This window comes from Takifugu flavidus, chromosome 14 (genome assembly GCF_003711565.1).
Source record: "Takifugu flavidus isolate HTHZ2018 chromosome 14, ASM371156v2, whole genome shotgun sequence".
Lineage (NCBI taxonomy): Eukaryota > Metazoa > Chordata > Actinopteri > Tetraodontiformes > Tetraodontidae > Takifugu > Takifugu flavidus.
In genome coordinates this window covers 4,782,599-4,798,968 of record NC_079533.1, presented here as the reverse complement: position 1 = coordinate 4,798,968, position 16,370 = coordinate 4,782,599, and the positions used below count along the sequence as shown (strand labels likewise).

The 16,370-nt window shown below is 43.0% G+C and overlaps 1 protein-coding gene and 1 long non-coding RNA gene across 5 annotated transcripts in view; one reads left to right on the top strand and one right to left on the bottom strand.

Annotated features, from left to right (window-relative positions):
• Window positions 1–16,370, bottom strand: part of kctd16b (potassium channel tetramerization domain containing 16b) — a 117,205-nt gene that overhangs the window by 70,364 nt on the left and 30,471 nt on the right. The gene's annotated exons all lie outside the window — the stretch shown is intronic.
• On the top strand, window positions 1,454–3,526 carry LOC130538195 (uncharacterized). Its single transcript, XR_008953811.1, has 2 exons — window positions 1,454–1,570; window positions 3,365–3,526. It is a non-coding gene; the product is annotated as an uncharacterized LOC130538195 (long non-coding RNA).

Here is a 16,370-nt window from a genome sequence, read left to right as displayed (position 1 = left end):
ATCCTCCAGGAACTGCCTGCATACTCTAGCCACATGAAGTCGGGCATTGTTGTGGACCAGGAGGAACCCAGGTCTCACTGCACCAATGTAGGTTCTGACAATGGGTCCGAGGATTTAATCCCGATACCTAATAGCAGTCAGGATGCCATTATCTAACCTGTAGAGGTCTGTGCGTCCTTCCAGGGATATGCCTCCCCAGACCATCACTGGCCCACCACCAAACCGGTCATGCTGAATGATGTTGCAGGCAGCATAATGGTCTCCACGGCATCTCCAGACCCTTTCACGTCTGTTGCATGTGCTCAGGTTGAACCTGCTCTCATCAGTAAAAAGCACAGGGCGCCAATGGCGTAGTTGCCAATTCTAGTGGTCTATGGCAAATGCCAATCGAGCTCTACGGTGCCAGGCAGTGACCACAGGGCCCATTACAAGACGTAGGGCCCTCAGGCCACCATATGGACTGAAATATGCATTTTACTAGCAAAGTGAAGACATTTTGGCTGATGCTCACAATTTTAAAGGCCTGTTTTAAGGTTAAAATGTGGTTTTATGGTTGCAGTTAGAATTGGGTTTAGGTCAGAATCATGGTTAGGTACCATGGTTGAGAGGTATTGATAGCATTTGTTCCAAGGTGCAAATCAGCCCTTGTTACTGCCCCTGAAATCTTTCCACTAGTCCATCATTCTGAGGGTGCAGGAGGGTGGTGTGAGTCTTGTGCACACCCAGACATCCAAACATAGAGGCAAACAAGGTTGGTGTACATGGTCTCTGGTCTGGCAGGGTGTACACCTCTGGCCACTGTCTGAAGTACTTGATGGCTGAGAGAAAATATCCTTACCTTTTTCGGACCAAAGTAGAGACCTGTGTGCTGCATCTAAAGACATGGCCCTCAGTATGTTCATTTCACCCCCTTTCCCATTTGGGTGCTCCTCACTGCGATCCTGACAGCAGACAGGCTTTCATCATGACAGTTCCTTCTGGCCATAAACCACAGCAATCTCACAGGCTGCCTGTAAGGTCCAAGGCAGCATGTGAACATACACTGTCTGTGTCAGATGTTCTATAGCACTGGCCAACATTCGCAGTGGCTAACCCCCGATTTCTGCCTTCATTGCTCTGTTCATTTTGCACACGCTTTGGCTATAATCACTGTCCAAAATGCCGCTGTAGTGCCCTCGCTAAACCCTCATAATCACAGCTGTCAAAGCCAGCTGCAGTACCTTAGTTTCCACTGACCTGCTACCTGGGCCAGGAGTAGACCCTGTGCCAGAAAGGCCTCCCAGGTAAACCTACTGGAGTATTTAGCAGTCTTCACAAATGAGACTGTCACTGCCTGCTCTTCTGCTCCGGTGCTGAGGTGAAAAATTCCACTCACTCTGCCACACCCATCTGATCAGCCTTCATCATTTTCACCTGGTGCACCCTCTTCGTCCTATTTAAGCCACTGCTGTATATTTATTCCTTGCCAGATTGTTATTGCTTCATTCCTTGGCTTTTCAGCACTTTGTTTGACTGGATTTACAGGCTTTGATCCTGCCTGCCTTGGACTCCTCTTCCCTTCACAGCAGCAGTGAGTTGCATGTAATTTCTCTTCCTGGGAGGCTCCCTTCTCTCTTTCTTTCTTTCTGGTAAAGTTGACAACCTTCTGTCCCCGTTCAAGAGTTTTTGCATTGTCTTTGTTTGGACTTTGCCCTCCTGTGGTCTTGTGGTGTTTTTTGCATGCCACAGAGGTTCGTGATTCCTTCTGTGCTGTTACCCAAAATAATTTAATAAAGCCATTTATTGAAACTGCCCTGGAACTGCTGTGTTACAAGTGGGTCCCACCACACCCCTCAGACAACAACTGGATTCTGGGTGCCAACATGGTTGCTTACATAGTTGGTGCAGCGTAAAGTGGTGCAGTGCCCTGATGAAGGGGTCAAGCCGGCCTCATTAGCCATTGTCACTGCAATGACTCTCTGCTAATTCTGCAGTACGTAGCTGTGTGTAGCTGTCGTGAACTCCCTGGCCATATCTGACCTCACACACACACACACCTCTCCTCCTTGTCAACTATGACTCCCTGCTATCCTCAGCCACCAGACTAACTTGGAAACAGGGCTAAGACTGGTGTGACATTCTCCAAGGAATGACAAAAACGTAACAGTTGGAAAAATCTCTTTTATTGCCAAGGTGAGAAAATATGATGCAAAATAATAACTTGCACATACATGGGTCATTACATCTTTTTTTCATACGGAAATTCAAACACTTCCTTCTTTTATACACTATCCTGGGTTTTGCTCCAATCACTTGAGGTTCAGGTACTGAGACAATGCCCCCACGTTATTCCACCAACCACCAGCCCTCTTGATATGACCTGCAGACCTGTCAGATCATCTAACTTACAATATCTATGAAAGTCATCACAAATGTAGAAGCACCGTACAAGGGTGTTGTTTGAGTGTTTATAAGCATGTCTTGGTGTGTGACAGATATCTGCAGGAGTCTTTGGACCAACACATTAGCTGCTGGGCAGAGAAAAGAAATTTAATGTCATGCAGGTGGGGTTCCTGTTGCTGTCATCAGAGGTGTCGGACTGTCAGCGCCGCCTCTAGCAAACATCACACACACACTTGCTTACTGCGTGTGTTGTCTTGCATGTTACAGGATGCAACGTCTACAGCAGGAGTGCATTGCATGTAATTTATCTTCCTGGGAGGCTCCCTTTCCCTTTCTCGTTCTTTCTCACACAACACAAAAAAATCACAATGAGAAAATCTAATTTTCTACCACAGTCATCTGTCTATCACCTGGCATTTGACTAATGTTAATATATTATTCATTTCCCAAAACAGGACAGCAAGTACAGTCAGCCGGAGTTACACATTCTGATTAATTATGTCCACACCTGCGTATGAGCAAAGGCCCATATCAAATTCTACTCTGCAACGCAACAATCCACTTCTCAGTTCATTCATCTCGAGTACACTAGAAACATCTTTGAGAATTCAGATGTCCAAAGCTGCATTTGAGTTCTCAGCTGGGGTGAAACAACCTTAAATCTCCATTTATTTCCATTTGAGATCAAACATCAAGACTAAATTTGGGCAAAATTAAAGAGACCAGATCAAAGCAGCACATTGAAAAGAACTTTTGCCGCTTGATGTCACCCCTTTTGTGTCTAATATTTAAGGACGAGTCCAGATAGACACCATGTTGGGCTCATTGTGTTCAGTTACTGTGGGAAAGAAGCTATTATTATATTTAGTGAGCAGTAGCATTGGGCAGTCACACAAAGATCAAAGACATGAGAATCATATGCATGCTTTATTTTGGGGGTAAAGAGTTTCTCCTCTCATGTGTTCTCTTGCTCCCTGAATAGTTCCATCATTGTCTTCCTGCTAATGCCTGTATCGATGGGTTGGCGCCCCAGTGGAAGAGTATGGACGATTGCCCTCTGATTGATTTTTGTCATACAACCTTTCAGCACTGGGAGATAAATGATGTTGGCTCAACAAAAACAAATAAATGTCTTCTGTCTCACTGTCAGTGTTCCATTTGGGTCCACCCTTAACTCCCCTGTCTGCATCTCTTCTATGCTTCCTTTACCTCTCATATCTGTTTGCCGCTTCCACCCACTTTGACCTTCCCTGCACAAGCCCAATCCAGAGCAGAGAAAAAAAGCAGATGTTCTCTTTATTTTTTTCTGCAGGCCACGGAAATGACCAAGAATCTGTTGATTTCAAGTATAAAACTAGTTGAGGTTTTACCTTACAGTTTGACAGTATTTTTATAAAATAAAATGTTACATTAATTTTGACATTCTTTTGACAAGTCTAATATGAATATTACCCTCATGCTACGCTCACATTTTTCTCCATAAAAACTCAAAATCTCCAAATGCGTTACTAGAAACACATTCTTCACCTGCAGAGTAATTCTGGCAGCAGACATGCGTTTTAGAAAAAGCTGTTTATCTGGCCTTCCCACCATGCTAATATTCTCACTCCACGCACAGCGTTTAATAGAGTTTTATTATTCGCATTGTTCTGTTTTAACATAAAATAACAAACCTTTGCCATCGTGGATGTGGGTGAGTCTGACTTATCGTCACATATCACAGTTCAGGTGGTGTATTAATGCCTTTGATTTTCCCCTTTTTGCTCCGTTTCACTGATGATCAATGCTTTTGTTGGATTGCTGGCTTAGAACTGAATCATACAGGAATTCTATATAATAATCCTGGACAAAGAGAGATTACGGCTCAGTCTACCTGAACAAAAACAAGGTGACAGACAGAAAGAGTGTGTTACCCCTTTGGGCTTTGGCATTGTAGAAAATCAATCACCAAAAGGGGAAAATGAAACGCTGGCTGTGTTTGGTGAGATTTTCCTGGCTATACGAGTCCATTTTCTGCTTCAGTGTTAATACCAAAATGGAGTTTGTTTTAGCTCAGAACCTTATTGACATGCTCCTGGATCAGTAAATAGTCCGTTAAGTTATTTATTTAGTGGGAAAATAACTGAGATTGTTATATTATTTAACATATTGAGTTCATCATCATTTAGCTGGCTCCTTTAGCACAAGACCTCTTTCACCTTCCATCTGTCTGGAATGTACTTGTAGAAGAAACTCTGTTGGACACATTGATTAGCTGTCCCTGACCTTGGGAATGAGCCATGAACAAGGCTGTCAGATCAAAAATCACAAAATGCATCCCTAAGCAGGTTGTCCTGGCAGTCCTGCACATTTGTAAGGCTAGTGTTGGAAAACAAAGCTGATTTCTGTCACGAACCAGATGAGAACCCAAATGCGACACAGGAGTTTGGCTGAACACCGCTTTATTGTCAGACACAGACAACAGACAGGATTCACCGGGGAGCGAGCAGAATAGAATAGTCAGGGACAGGCAAGGTCGAGATCGGGCAGAAGGCAGACAGGGTTTACCGGGGAGCAGGCAAAACAGAATGGTCAGGAACAGGCAAGGTCGGAACCGGGCAGGCAGGCAAACAGGAATACGCTGGAAAGTCATCATAACACGAATAACGATCTGGCCGGGAGCAGGTGTGCCTCCGGGGATTAAGAATGGGGCTCATTAATGTCCAGATGCACAACAGGTGTGCAGGGCGAAGTGACTCACGGGCATGATTGCCTGCAGCTGTGACAGATTTCTGTCATTCTTTCATTCCCCCTTTTCCCCCCTCCTCCTCCCTGTCTTGATGCAGCATAATTAAAGCCCTCAAAGGGATATAAAATTATTTGAGTGACTGCTTGCAATTTGAAACACCTGCTTCTGTGGTGGCATTTTTCCTTATTTCAGGGCTGTGCTGAGGCTGGTGTTGCACTATCAAAGCGAGAATGCCTCTCGCAGGTGTTGCATCTTTCCTTCAGAGTGACACTATGTGGTGTCAGGAGTTTCCATTTCCAGTAGCACTTTCTTCTCCCCATCCATCAGTTTTAATATCTATTGATTGTCTCTCACTCTCCATCCCACAGTTGCCAACTCCTATACATTTTGACATATGTTTTATGTTCACAGGTATGCAAGATTGACACCACACAAACACCCACCAAAAATTCAGTGTTTTCTTCATCAAGCCCAGAATAATATGTGATCCAGACCAATCACCTTTTCAGAGAAGCAGAGTCAAGGCCACCACCATGAAACTTTCCTCTTGAACACCAGTCATGCTGATTATTAATCAAGCCTCTTTCTGCAAATGCTCAAAAGTTCTGGCACTGGCCTCCTCTTGCTATTAATTAATAATACTTGTAATTAATTTAAAACTGCCATGGCCAGACTGGCCTGTAAAACATTCCTCCTGCTGCAAATGAATGATCATCTCAGCGACCCTAGAGTGTCTCTTGCAGCACACAGAGAATGAGGGGCCATCAGTGCTCATACTGCTCCTGTTTCAGTTGCTCCTGATCAGTCATTTCCTCCTAATTAAACCTGTTTATGCTGATGCACTTTAGACACAAAGGATGGTTGGGAAAAAAGTATTTCAGAGTTACTTTCCTGTTACTCCAGTAATGTGACTCCATCAACCAATAGATTTGTTGTCATGAGCACAGGACCGCTCCACTTTGACCCAGCCAGTGTTCTCCTGCAATAAACTCACATATTCATGAGCGAAAGTCACTGTCACCTACAGATCAATTCCAGTGATTAATAGAAGCACGTGAGCGGGCAATTCTTTGTAATGGGGAAAAAAAATACAGTAAGTGCTTTTTAATCTAAAAGCAACCAAGTGGCAACCTGAAGCAGCAGAACATAAACAGAACAAATAAACAGTTCTGGTCAGAGATGAAAAGCTTTGTCACAAAAAGTTAGTGTTTATTCTGTTTTTTAAACGTCTAAGTGCATCAAAACATTCACTGATGGCATCTTTGTGTGGTTGGTTTTAAAATGAAAAAACAAATATGTGCACAAACAAAAGCTAATTTATTTGTGGCAATAAAAGTGCACAGTTGTCTGTGTTACAAGTGCTCTGGAACAGTGTCCTCTCCGGTTATCTCTCATGGCAGCGTGAACAAACACACTGTAATCACTAAACAATTGCGTGGACATTATCGCCACCCAGCAGAGCGCTCACAGGCTGGTATCTCTGGCCCCCGTCACACACATTGTCGCAGTTTCCATCTGGTGCACAAAAACTGGAGCAGGAGGTCGGGAATGTTGTTTTCAGAATGTAATTGCTTGCAGATTACTGATTACTGTTAGCTCAGCGTGATACTTTAGGTGGTTACTTTAAACTGGGGGTTCAATGTTGTCACTATTCAACCACTATTATCATCTGTAAGACTGATGATCTGTTTTACATCCAGGAACAGAATACTATTGATAAGTTTTATCCCGTAGTTTCCTTTGCCTCTGATAGCAGTCGGGCTCTCTCTCATCTCTATCTCTCATGTGACCTTCTCTGAGGTAAGGAAGTTTCTTCACAGAGCTGCCCATTGTCTTCTTTCTCTGCTTTATTTGCTTCTTTGACATCTTTCTCTTTCCCCAGTCACATTTTTCCACTGTTCCAGCAATGATTGCCAGTGACTTTCCTTTCTTGGGGTGTCCATAGCAATGAGTAGCATCAAGGCTACTAAACCCATCTGAGCTTGTCTCCTTCAGATGTTCTCTTAGATTAGTTTGCTCAGGAGTCTCTCTTTCTATAAAAGCTTCTGCACACTCAGCCACAGCGTTTGTTCCTTTTTTTCCTGCAGAAAGCAACAGAAATTAACTTCTCAGTGCATATTTGAAACCACATGGAAGCAGTAAAAAGCATAGAAATGTAGTCAATGTTACTCAGGAATGACAGTTTAGGAACAACCTAGAGACCTATAGATTAAGATAAGTGCACAAATTCTTAAAACTCTGATGGACAGCTCAAAAATCAAGAGTCAACCTACAAGTCAAAGCATGAGGGAGAACTTCTGGCTACAGATTAAATCGATGTGGGGAAGCAGAACGGATGGTTTGGAGGAATAAAAAGATAAAGAAAGAATGATGTAAACTCTGGAAGGTAGGCAGGCTGAAACAACCCTATTGTGCCGTGAAATCCTCTCGTGTCCTGACTTAAGGAGGTACATACAGAAAAAATCCTTATCTGTTTTATACACTCCATCTTCCCCATGTCGACGTGGTTCACATGGTTCACGGTTCTTCTCTTCTCCTTGTTCTAAAGGAGAACTGAAGCAACTCCGCTGGACTTGATGTGAGACTAATTTTTAAATTTTTAGCTTTTTGAGATGATATGAAGTAAATGGTTGATATTAACCCCTCCTTCTGAATCCCTGGCCGCACAGGTGAATGTGAGCATGCATGCTCGCTAGTGTCACAACATCTTATTTATGAACTCCTGGAAAGGAATGCAAGGTGCCAACACCAGGAATAATCCCAGCAGGTGGATTTAAAGAAAACAATACAAGAGAGCATGTGTGAGAAAACAGCAAACTTGGTGAAGGAAAAGGCAGGACCCTGGATATCTCTGCACACCCTCTCCAAGCTTCCATTTACACATTTACCTCTTTGACCTTGATGTTTTTAGTCCAGATCCACCATGGCAGGCTTTTGCTGCACCGCTGCTCCTTGTTTAAAGCCATCTCCAGTCACCTCCAGTGCTCCACACAATGGCAGCCAATCAAGAAACGAATAGAGGCCAAAATGAACACGGAACAGTTTGGGCAAAAGAAAAATCTGATTAATGCTTTCAGCTCCACATTGTCTGCACAAGCAAGCTTGTATAGCTGAGTGGCAAAAAAAACTTCTTGAATGGCATGCATTCCAGATGTGCCATTAGTAGTGACGGTGTCAAAACTGCACTGCTGCTGAACAAAGGCTGCATTTCCAAAAGCCACAGCTTTGTGATTAAGTTGGAAGCTGGCAGATTTGGATGAGTATCAGCTCTGGACAGCTTCCCAAGGGCCTCATTAAGGACCAACAAAACAACAACAGGACCAACATAAAATCACACATGCTGTCACAAGAATGCACATGAACACACATATACAGTTTGTTGCTTCTCTCTTCTCAACCACTGATAGATGCAGTTGTGTAGCGGGTGTGCTGGAAAGCCTGGAAGTAAAAAATAATTGACAGTAAAGGAGGTGTCATGACTCACAGAGCAAGAGCCACTCAGAGACCACTGCTGTCCACTTGGACCTTATTTAGCCAGTCTATGGTTCATTATGAGACTGGTGAAGTTTGCTGTAGATGTCCATCTGGGTCCTGGATCTTTAGCCTCAGCAGCTCCAGCTTATTGTGACTTCTCAAGCAGCTTCAAAGTTGATCTCAGACAAACTGTCATCAAGTACGTGTGTCTGTGTGCATATGACTTGTGTGTATGTGCCCCCCCCCCCACCGCCCTGTACTTGTACACTACATTCTGAAACCCTAAAATTTAATTTTCCTACAGCTCACCGCTGAAGCTCCATGTGGTGCCTCTCAGTTTCATCCATCATGAGGTACTGTTGGTGGCTCAAAATAAAATAATAGACTGCAAAGAATCCCAACAGATTAAAGTGGGAAAACAAACATAGATTCATTTCACTGTGGTTTAAGCTAATTGAATGAATGCTAGTCCAAATTACTGTACTAATACTGTGAAATGTTACATTCAAGCCCAGACATGGGATTTTTCATAGTTTATCCCATCTTTTATTGATCAAACATGGCAGGCAGAGAACGCTGATTAGCTTCACAGAGTCCAACGTTGAATATATGCAGCACAAATTTACTTCACGTAGCTTCCAGTCATGTGGCACTCAGTCAGATGAGGTCTAAAAAGACATGCGCGTGCTTCGCGCTGTATGCAAATGCATGCTAATCTGCCCATAGTTGGCTATTTCTGGCACAAAAGCACACTTTGCGGGTTTCCCACAGGTAAATTCCCGCTGTTACATCCCACTCAGATGCTAGCTGATGGTGATCCCACAGCGCTGCAGGAGGGAGTGTTCTATATATTTTTCTACCATATACAATCTAGTACTCCACGTCAGTGTAACAGCTCCGGATGTTTTTTGTTATTTTTGATTGACATTAATGAGCAGAAAAGACCAAAATGGCAGGAACAACAACATGCTAGGAAAATCATTGGATGATTGCTGGGGGTTCCCCAGGATCCTGTGTATGCCATTTCCTTAATGTTGGGGTGTGCAGTAATGGACAGAATAAACTTCCTCTCTGTATTCCCCTTCACTGCGGTGATGCTGATTCAACTGAACACTTGACTGCCACAAAACAATGACCCCAATGTGAACCTTCTCATGGGATCATAGCATCTAGCTGCTGCCACATATGCTCACCAGAATAATTATATAATATGTGGACATCAAAAGAAATACAGGTTTTGTTGGAGGAAAGAACTTTTGCATTAAGGGCTACTACTAAATGTCTTTAGTAGAAAATTACCACTTTGGCAACGTATTAACATAAGAATTAACCCTCTGGCTAAAAGCACAGGCCTGATATTGTAAGGCAATGATCACCAAAGAGAGGTGTCAGTTTTTATTTCAGCTCTAAATTGTCCAAAAACATTGTGCATATAAAACACACTGAGACTCAACAGCAACGGAAAAATGTACAATTTTTATGCAAATTTAAATGCAAGAGGTGACCTATTTTCATGTGTGCTTAGCTGAGTTCATATGCCAGGTGCCGGCCTCCTGTAGTTAAATGTGTGACTCGGGTAGGGGTGGGGATAAAAATCTCTGGATTCCCATTAAACATATGCTGCATTTCACAGTATCCATACTGACAACTTTTACAGGTGTTTCTCTTTGGAACTCCTTGCTCCTTGCACCCCTTCGCTGTGCATTGGATCTGTGTGGATCTGTGTGAGATCCAGCAGGTAGATAGCTATGCCGTTACCTGAGCAACGACAGAGTGTAACCGATACAAGGCACAGTGCTAAATGACGCATCCCGCTGTTTGTCTCTCTTCATCTATTCTTCATTCTTTTTTCCCCATTCTTGGCTTGTGCTGCTCTCTCCATCACATGCTTTGAATTTGCAGTATCCAAGGCAACGGCCATTCAGCTGCAACCCCACAATGAAATGAGCACCAGTTTAATTCCTTTTTATCACTGCATCTGTGTTTAGACTCTTCATGATTAAGTAGAGAAAATGTCTTTGCCTGGATTTAAAGGTAATCAATGCAAACCTGGGTCTGTCAATAGTGCTGATTTTCTAAAATCACCCCTTATTGCTCTTAAAATTATACTTTATCCACTGGTGTCCTGTTCCGGTTGGAAGAGGTTGTACAGCCGACTGGAAGGCAGTGGTGCCCCAGGTTGTATATCTATGTCAGGAGGCCCCATCGCTTGCTGAAAGCCTCCCCCAGGTCATGATACTTGAGAGATTTAGGAGTTCAGGGAGAGGAATCACAGAGGAAGACTGGATGAGAGAGCTAAACGGAGAGTGTTAGTATAACAAAAGGTTCTCCAGCTAGTTACCAAACCACTTGTCTAATCTAATTGAAGATTGTGGACTTTAAGCCAGGGCAAACCAAGAACAGTAGTCCCTCCATCTCTCCCTGAGACGGTTATCCAGGCAGAACCCCAGACCTACAACTTCTCAAGATCTGGGGTTAGTTATCTTTGGCAGCTAGTTCATCATTTAAATCCTCATTTAAGCCTTTAAACTCCTGTGGCATTATTCCAGTAGTTTTTCCTACCTGACCAGAGTAGCAGCTGGAAATAGGATTCAAGGTTCGGGAGATATGCACCAATGGTGCTGGTGTTTGGGGAATGGAGTTCTCAGCAGACACTGAGACTGACCGAATGAGTGACTAAGCAGAAGAAGCTGGGCTGGCCTGGTGAAGAAGAACATTGGCCTAAAGCTCCTGGAGGTAAGTTAAAATCTCCATTAGTAATTTATTGTGTTGGCCAATGAGTGCTCCCTGGGAAGCCAAAGCATGCCTAAAAATCTCACTGTCTGCAAGGTCCATTGTGGTCAGATCATTCTCCTATGATTAATTCGGGATCACAAGAGGACCTGCAAATGTGTAGTCCCCCCCCCCCCCCCCCCTTCTGTATTCATCTACAGGTATTGCCGCCTTCAGAGCTGCATACTGACCTCCGACCCCGCTGACCCACTCAACCTGACCCTACCGGCAACCTACTTTACTAAATATAATGTATTTCTGTATGTACCCTGTGGACCATGGGTGCCTATTCTCTCCTCTACCTCTGCTCTCGTCTACTCTACTCTACTCCCCCTTCTCTCCCTCTACCCAGCCGGCCATCAGCAGGAGGGTCCCCCTACATGAGCCTGGTCCTGCTCAAGGTTTCTTCCTGTTAAAGGAGTTTTTCCTTGCCACTGTTGCTTGTTTAAGGATAGGCCCTGGGATTCTGTAAACCGCCTAGAAACACTTTTGATTGTAAAAGATGCTATACAAATAAAGATTGATTGATTGATTGATTGATTGATTGATTGATTGATTGATTGATTGATTGGCAAAGAAAATGAATATGTGGTGACCTTGGAAAGAGAGAGAAAGCAAGCATAAGTTCATCTTGAGAAAATAATTTTTTGCTTGGGTTATCACCTGCAAAGAAGAAATGATCATGTGCTACAAAACAGTGTCAGTTGCTTAGAAAGGCTGCCAATCAAGCTGATCAGCCGTGTATGTGACGGTTGCCAGTGAACCAAAAAAATGGATCAACCACACCCGCTAGGGAAAGCACAGAGCAAACAAAAAAAAATAACCACCAAAAACAACCCAAACACTGGATTGCAGAAATAATGGTTATCCTAAACTACAGTACTAACATCAATTGTACCTTTATCAAAAAGTTTTCCATTGAAAGCCACAGATACCAGGTCCAAGTGTTTAGCTGTCCTCTTGCAACATTCTAACTTCCTTTCAAGATAAGTGAATACGAATACGTCCCGCTCAGACCAATGTCATGTCTGAGCTTATCAACCGTTGTGCCATCACGAGTAGGAACTGAATAAATTCCATGTGGAACAATTATGTACAGGTGAAAATCTTATTTGGAGTTTTCAGCACACGGTCCCAAAACATTATTTTCAACAGAAGCTCAACAGACTGACTGAAGGTGATTTTTTGCAAATGGCAGAAGTGCATAAAGCCCTGTCGATGTGATAAAGGAAATAAAGAATAAGTTGAGACATGTTCACTTTTCATTACCTTTTGGTAAAATGTGTGGCCCAAAAACGATGTTCTGAAAACACTACTTGCTTTTTCTTTACAGAATTTTTCTTGTCTGGGTCTCCAAACTCACTACTGATTGTGCTTCATATGCCAAGAAAACAATCAGCCATAGGTGGAAACTGCTTTCATGACAGTAAGATAAACTGGTGGAAAAATCCCTGTTAAGGAGATTTGAGGACCAGTATACCTTATAGCCACTAAGAACACTTGCTCCATTATTAAGAGAATGCTGCTGAAACATGGCTTGTGTGTCTTTTAATTGCTTGCTTTCCCCCCTGAACTGCAGTCTGGTAATCTGCTAATATTTCTGAAAAGCTCTCAGTCTGCTTTCCAAACCAATTAAACTGAAGTACTATCCAGCCTAAAAGGGCCCTTCCGGTCGTCTCCTAGACAGCCTCTCTTGTCTGGCACACTTGCATATACCCGGCACAAAAATAGACACATTTTTACTCACACACGCACTTCTGCTCAAAGGAGGGAGAGATGTGAGGTTAATCACAGCCAGGCAGATCAGCCCAGACATGCTCTGAAGTACACGTAACCTACAAATGTTCTTATTGTGGGTTCAGTTTTGGTGTTTTGCAGCTAACATGTTTGCCCATGTTTTCTGTAGAACAGTGAGACATGACATATCATATACCGAGGACGCCACATCATAATTTCCCAGAGTGCAAAAAAAAAAAGCTAGAGCCAGTTTTGGCTTATAGATGCCACCAGTGCGGTGACATTGATGGATAGTCTGATATTGTCTCCATAATCCTGCTTCCACTCCATCTGACACAAGCCCCCTACCACTGCCCACTCTTCTATCTTCTCTGGCTTTCATCAATTCTCTAAATTATATCTCTCCTCTATCTCTTTCTCAATTATGTTCCTTCTCATCTGCAACAACACACTCATCTCTTATCATTTTCAGACATGTATGTGTTTTATGACTCCTGATGTCCTGTAATTTCAGCTCGGGTTCTTTCTTGTTCTCTCTGTCTTTGTTTGTGGACAGCAACATGTTCACAAGCCTCCATTATTCCTATAAGCATTTCACACAATCAAAGAGCAATTATGGAGAGTTTATCTGTGAAATTCTGCTCTAGAAAGTAAAGAAAGTTTGTTCGCATTACTGGGAAAATTAAAGCAAGCCATTTGCATGCTTTCAGCATCCACTCTTAAGTTAATATCAACTTATTACTTCCATTAAGTGTAACTTCCAAATTAATGGAAACAGAGAAATGGGTGCTGTAGTGTTATCCCCCCCCCCCCTTTCACACACACACACACCCACACACACCCACAATCCCCCCCCTGCCCAACAAGCTCTACTTAACGGGTCTCTTCTGGGCAATCGTATGTAAAATGATGCACTTTTAGCTTGGACATGGCTCCACTCAGGGAACGTCAATACATTTCTCAAAAGACAATTTTCTCAACCAGGAGATTATGGTTGAAGCTGCGAGAATAGATGGCAGATTGTGGCACACCATTGGTGCTTTCCACCTTTATTAATTACTGCAATTTGTTTCCACTATCTGTGAGCAATGCGGGGCAACCATTTGCTGCTATTGTCTTCCTTAAGGCCTTTTTTATTGGCACATACTCACATAACACAAAGCCAAGTTAAAAAACAAACAAACTCAAAGACCTCCATTTTTACATACACCTGCAAAAAGGGAAATTAACACTTAAAGAATAAGTGCTTACCAGTCATTTAAAAGTAGATTACAGATGATAGATGTTTTTAGCACTGTATAACATCATTCTAATGTTTTCTCATTTTTTAGCTGAATATTTCATATTTACTGTCACTGCCACTGCCTTCCACTGGGACTTGTGTAACATGTTCCTCTGAGTTTTCCCAACTGCAGAAAGAATAGACACTGGGCCAAACTGGTACCGAAGTTCTGTGGTGTGAAGTCAAGTCTTCCAACTCTGTTTCTGATGTCACTTTTCCCTCAGTTGACTTTGTGACAGGTTGTCATTCTCTGTGCACAAAACAATCCTTCATTTTACTCTAAGAGCCAACAGTCCATTTTTAGCATTTAAGCTCTGTGTGTGCACATGATTCCAGCTCTGCTCCTCAACTGAACAGCACTAGTCAGGTTAGCTTTGTCATCGCTTGGCTTTTGCCTTCTCCAACCTCATACATCATGTGACCAGGGAGAGCAAAAAAAAATCAGTTTTCACCCAGCATGGATCACAGAAGAGGGAAATCGCACAGCATTCTCATGCAACCTGACTGAACTCCCACTGTTTGATTACAGCAATCAATTGGCTGAGATAGCTGCAAAGGAGAGTGTGTCCACGTGCGCTCCTGGGGAATTGTGGAGCGGACAAAGCAGAAGAGACCAACAGAGGGGACCTTTGCATGCACTTCACTTTGCACATGTACTCCTTGGAACAACATGTGGGATGCATGTCAAAAAGGATCGTGGATTATTGTAAAGTGGGGGTGGGGAATAAAAGAGCATTAAGAAGGCCCCCTTTCCATGTTTTACATCATGTTTTTTTTTTCATTAGATCTACCCGCAATCAACCAGTAGGTGTGGTTTGAGTTTTAGAATCAACATGTTGATGATCAATGGTTACAAAAAGAGAGAAGCACATATAAAAACTGGTGTGAAAGGATTTCCCCCCAAGATCTTTAGGAACAAGCATGAATTAATATAAGACTCACGTGCAGCTGAAGATGCACTGTGAATACAAATTTCACCAGTCACATCCCACACTCTTTGCTGCAACTGTTGCCAGAAGTCTGGTTACCAGGCTCGCCCATGATTTCAACCATTACATAACATTTCCTTTAAAGACTCTTCTTCGATAGTGTGCGCTGTGTTGCTAGAAATGCAGTGATGTGTTGAAATGAATTTGTAAAGCATGATGATGCAACTGATAATTCGCTGGAGGGTTATGCCTATTTGTAAGCAGCAGTTGTTCTGAGAGTGGCACCAGAATATGATGGATGTGAATATGATGTGGACATGAACATTGATGCAGTAATGACAAAAGTGAAGTGTTTGCCCCTCCTCTCTGCAGGGTTAAAGATAACCTACATGCTGCAAAGCACTTAAGCTACCGTATTTTCATGACCATAAGGCACACTGTATTAAAAGGTGCAGTCTCAGTTATGGGTGCTATTTCTGTATTTAAAACATACATAAGGCGGACCGTATTATTAGGCGCATGCTGAAACATACAGTAAAAAATGACAACGGAAGTAAAACAGTGAGTTTCGACACATTTATTGAACAAAATATTCATTCTTCCGCCACAAAACCATCAAAGTTTTCATCTTCTGTATCTGAATTAAACAGCTGCACTATTTCAATGTCCAACATCCCGAATTCCTCTTCTTAATCATCTGAATCGGACTCACCGACCGGTTCCTGTTTAGCGTTGATTTTGTGAAAGCTCTTACCGGTATAATATATGAAGACGGTATCATAGCCCATGCGTCTACAATCCACCTGCATATGGTGGCATAACTTGCCCACCGCTGCCTCATAGCCTTTGTGTTCGCCTTTCGTCATCCAGCGCTCTGTCCGTTTCCGTGGCAGCTGAGAACCACGGTGAACGACGACTTCTCGTTGTGCGTATCGCCACCGTGCTGGTCCCTTTTTCTCCACTTTGTGGGTCAAAGGGATGTCAAAAGTCAGAGGGATCTCATCCATGTTGGTGATGTGACTGGGCGCGGTTATCTTGTCGTGGCAGTAGGTGCGGAAGATGGCCA